Consider the following 5249-nt stretch of genomic DNA (forward strand, 5'->3'; position numbering starts at 1 on the left):
AGAGGCAGGCGGGGGCCAGCCCTGGTGTCCACCTGTGGCCCCCAGCGCCCCCGCCCTCCTGCAGAATTCCTCTACGTACTCGCCTTCGTCCATCTCCCCATCACCCCCTGCTCCTCTCTAACTACCCCCCCCCCACCGCCCACTCATGTTCTCTATGCTGGAAAATGACCTCCCCTTCACCCCGAGGGGCTCACTCCTCCCTGAGATGCCCTTAGCTCCCCTTCCTCAGTTACCTGTGGCCCCGCAGGAGTGCTAGTTATTTGAATTATTCAGCCACGTGTACGTGAGTGTGGGTCGGAGAAGAGCGAAGGCCATGTCCCTCCTCACCCCGAGACACACGTTCACAGATTTCCCCTGTACTTGGATAAATAAACCGTGTCCTCCCCTCCCAAATTCACAGGTCGAAGCGCTAACGAACCCCCAGGACCTCAGAAGGTGACTGTATTTGGAGCTGGGGCCTTTATAGAGGGAATTAAGGTAAAATGAGGTCATTCGGGTGGGTCCTCCTCCAGTACAACGGTGCCCTTACCAGAAGAGGAGATTAGGACTCAGACCCCACCCACCGAGGGAAGACCCCGGGAAGACAAAAGAGAAGAAGACGGCCGTCCACAAGCCGAAGAGAGAAGCCTCAGAAGAAATCAACCCTGCTGACATCTCCGTCTTGGACTTCTATCCTCGGGAACTGTGAGAAGATGGCACTTCGTTACGGCAGGACCTAGTGAACCAGCACGGCCTGCTGAAGGAGCCCACCCGGATGAGCCCGCGTCTGTGCGGTGCACGGGGAGGCATCGTGGCGTACGGGTCCCTTGTCTAGTCTGCATGGCTCTGCCTTCTACTTCCCACCTTCGTCTCCGGCCAGTTTGGGAAGCGCTGTGTCGTCAAGGCTTGCTTTTCAGCCGGCTAGAGCACAGACTGGAGCTGTCCTTAAAACACTATCATGCACAGCGAGTAGGTGCCCAGCGGCCTTTGAGACGTGTGCGTGTGGAGCGATTTCCTGGCCATTCTTTCTGCGCTTTATCTCAGGATCCCTCAGGCAGACACACGCTCGCACGCATGCACGCACGCACGCACTTAACCTCGACCCCCAGAGGGCTCGCTTGCTGTTTGTTTTGCTGGTACCACGGGCAACTTCCCCTCTGCTTGTCCCACCCAGGACGTGGTGCTGGAGTTCCGGGTGAGACCCCAGGTGGGACCTGGGACAGAAGGGGCAGGAGAGGGGAGCCGAGTCCTTCCTTCATCGCTCTGTTTGAAAGCACATCATTTTAATAGGTGGATTTGCTTATTCTTTTCTCCAACTGGGTTAAGAACTGCCCGGGAGCAGGGACCCCACCTCTTCTATAGCCCTCAACACCCAGCAGAGCACCCGGAACCATAGCGGCTCACGAAGGACCTCGGGATTGTGCTGGGAGAGGCTGTGTCCTTAGTGGAAAGTGTGAGGGGCAGAGACCTTCCTTCCCCTCCCTTCCCTGCCCTTCCCTCCACGCCCCTCCTTTGCCCTCCCTCCCTTCTCTCCCGAATACAGGCAATGCATCCAGTGAGATAAAAGAATTTTTGTTTCTTCCTTGTCCCTTCACACTGCTGTTGAGAGGTACAAGGGCCAGGCCCCGAGGGCTCTGTCAGGGAAGGAAGTGGGGAGGACGTGGCCCAGCTGAGCCTGCGGGCACCTGTCAGGGTGGACAGGCTGGCATGTATGGGGCTCCTTGCTGGATGAGCCCCGGAGACACATCTAGTCCAACCCCCGATTTCAGAGACAGCCTCCTAAATGGCAAGGCCTCTTGGAAAGGCTTCGGAGGTGGGAACAAAAGCCATCCGGTGGGCCTCCAGTTAGCTGCCCCCCAGCCGCCCCCCCCCCCCGCCCCCCCCCCCCCCCCCCCCCCCCCCCCGGCTTCCACACATCTCCGCAGACCCTCCAGCCTGGGAACCTCTCCAAGCCAATGCAGAAGGAAATGAGGAGCCAGCGCTGGCACGCGACCAGAGGGGGCTATTTTTAAAAGTAATACACAAAAGCTGTGCCTGTGACATAGAACTAGTCCGCGTGCAAAGCGGAAAATGTGACCCGTCTCCTGACGATACGCGGACGTCACAAAGTCTGAGGTCAGGGAGACGCGTGAAAGCTACTTATTTAAAGGTCGAAGATCTGCCGAATTTTGTAAAAGAGCAAAATTTAAAAAGATTCAGATTTGGAACTAGTATTAATATATCCAGATTTGAAAATTGTGTTAAAATAGAAATACAGGAGTGGAGAAATCTGGAAACTATGCCTGAATACATTATCCCGTCTTCAAGGAGATTTCCCTGAACTGGTGGTTGAGGTGTGTTGATGTGTTCTTAAATTTTTTTTTTCTATTTATTTTTGGTAGAGAGAGACAGAGCACAAGTGGGGGGGGGGCGGGCAGAGAGAGAAGGAGACACAGAATCCGAAACAGGCTCCAGGCTCCAGGCTGTAAGCACAGAGCCCAACGTGGGGCTGGAACTCACAAACTGAGATCCTGACCTGAGCCGAAGTCGGACACTCAACCGACTGAGCCACCCAGGCGCCCCATTTTTTTTTAATAGGTATGTTGATGTGTTCTTAATGTAACCACCCAAAGTCCTGTCCCTTCCTGAGCTAGCTTCATCTACTATGGGTTGAATCCATCCCCCTCCCCCCTCTCTCCTTCTCCCTCCCCCCTCTCTCTTTCTCCCTCTCCTTCCTTCCTTCCCCCCTCCTTCCCCCACCCCTTCCTATCTCCCCCCCTTGCCCCTACCCTCTCTTGCCTCCCTTCCTCCCTCCTTCCTCTCTTTCTTTCTCTTAGCTAAGAACATCTAAATTTACAAATTGTAATTTTGACCGATTCGGTTTAATTTTGTCTTTGACCAGAGCAACAAGAATTTCAGATTAATTTGACAAGTGATTATTGAGCGATTATTGAGCAAGAGACACAGGATTAGGCCTAGTCTTAAGGTTGTTTCTAGAAAGATAGTACTCTCCTTTCTTTTTAAAATAATTTTTTTAATGCTTATTTACCTTTGAGTGAGAAAGAGAGCACAAGCAGGAGAGGGGCAGAGAAAGAGGGAGACACAGAATCCGAAGCAGGCTCCAGGCTCTGAGCTGTCAGCCCAGAGCCCGACGAGGGGCTCGAACCCACAAACTGTGAGATCATGACCTGGGCCAAAGTCAGAAGTTCAACTGACTAAGCCACCCAGGTGCCCCAGGACTGTCCTTTCTAATGTCAGTTTCAGAAACCACCAACAGCCTGCTTTCCCATGAGGGCACTTGTTGGGGTGAGCACTGGGTGTTATATAAGCTTATTTGACAATAAATTATATTAACAAAAAGAATGCCATTAATAATGTTATGAATGCATTTGTACAGCATCTTCTGGAGCTATATTTACTCTTAGCTTGTACTAAATTTTGTGAGTATTGAATTCTGTATATTTACTCCTGACCGTGTGAGGCCATCCCTCCTTCTTTCGGCCTTAAACTTGCATCTTTCATGCTTTGGGAAGGCCTTTTGATTTGATAAGCAGAAGTGTTTTGGTGGGTCGTCTGTTGGTTTGGGTCTATGGGCACCATCATAATTTAGGGCACATTATTTAACTTCTGTGAAACTTAACTTTCCTCTTCAATAGAATCAGGGCAGCTCCCTGCCCCCCAGTGACTGCCATGGGTATTAGATGTAACAAATTTTCCCAAACGGCTGGCACGTATCAGGCACACAGTAAGTATCTGTGGCCCTCCCGGAGTGGTCCGAAGGATATTGGTAATGCTCCCCGTTAGCTTTATTTTCATTTCGGGTGTCTCAGGCGTCATCGATTCAACCCAGGGTTTTTCAACTGTGATACGATTAACTTTCTGGGTCAAATCACTCTTCGTCAGGGGGCCATCCTGTGCGTTCTGGGGAGTCAAGCGGCATCCCTGGCCTCTGCCCACCAGCTGCCCATGGCATCCTCATGACTCGGTTGTGAGAATGAGAAAGGTCTCTGGATGTTGCCAGATGTCCCCTGGGGGCAAAAGCTTCTATATTAAAGCTTCTATATTAAAATGTCATTTGATTCAAGATAGAGGCCTGTATATCAATAAATCCCTCCCTCCATCCATGCATTCGTCTGTCTGTCAAGGACCTTTAGGGGCAAGCTATCTAAAAAGGCAAAAGGCTAATTGTGTCTTAGGTTCAGAGAGATTTTAGGGTCTCCAATATAACATACTTAAAAAAAATTTTTTTTTATTGTTTATTTATTTATTTATGAGAGAGAGAGAGAGAGAGAGAGCAGGGGAGGGGCAGAGAGAGAGGGAGACACAGAATCCGAAGCAGGCTCCAGGCCCTGAGCTGTCAGCACAGAGCCTGACACAGGGCTCGAACCCATAGACTGTAAGATAGTGACCTGAGCTGAAGTTGGACGCTCAACCGACTGAGCCACCCAGGTGCCCCAGTGATAGTGAAAGTCGTCCTACACAGTAACCCTCCTCTCTCTTGTCTCCTGCACAGCAGTCACGACGGTTCTCAAAGGTAAGTGCCGGTCAAAATGTTTTTCTTTATGTTTTGTATTTTGTTTATTTTGTATTGTATGACAGCATTGTAATCATTTTTATGTGACTAGTTTGGGGTTGTGGAACGAATCATCTGAGTTTCCATTATTTCTTATGGGGAAATTCACTTTGATATACAAGTGCTTTGGATTACAAGCATGCTTCCGGAACGAATTATGCTCGCAAACCAAGGTTTTTGTGTATCTTTTGGGGGCACAATTCAACCCGTAACAGGTGAGAAAATAAAAATGGCACGCTTGTATGGAAGGTGTCAAACCCTGAATGAAACAGCAAGAGAGGACGGTACTGAGAGTGAGCGCGGTCTCGGGCAACCACGAGGGGACTCTGTTCTGTTAACTCGCTGGCGATCGCCAGCCTCTCCGTGTGCCATTTCTGTCCCATGAAATACAGTCCAACTCCCACGAGAGTGGTTTTCCACTTGTCAGTATGCCGTGAAGTCATGGACATAATTAAAATGGGCAGAATACGCGTGTCCCGATTTGTGGGGCAAAGCACACAGTCCGTCTCCCAAGTGGAGTTTTGTCGAGACTGGGAAGCGGGAAGGGGTCAAGGTGAGCAAGCCAAAATGATGAGAGAGAGAGAGAGAGAGAGAGAGATGACTTCATCTGGAGTTCTGACTCAGCCACATGCTCCCGAGTCAGAGTCTGGGCCGCGTGCGGTCCTGCGGAAGCCCGTTCCCCTGACGTTCGTGTGACGTTGCTCTTGCCCTGGCAGTT

Source organism: Panthera uncia, assembly GCF_023721935.1.
Source record: "Panthera uncia isolate 11264 chromosome A1 unlocalized genomic scaffold, Puncia_PCG_1.0 HiC_scaffold_17, whole genome shotgun sequence".
In the NCBI taxonomy this organism is placed as follows: domain Eukaryota; kingdom Metazoa; phylum Chordata; class Mammalia; order Carnivora; family Felidae; genus Panthera; species Panthera uncia.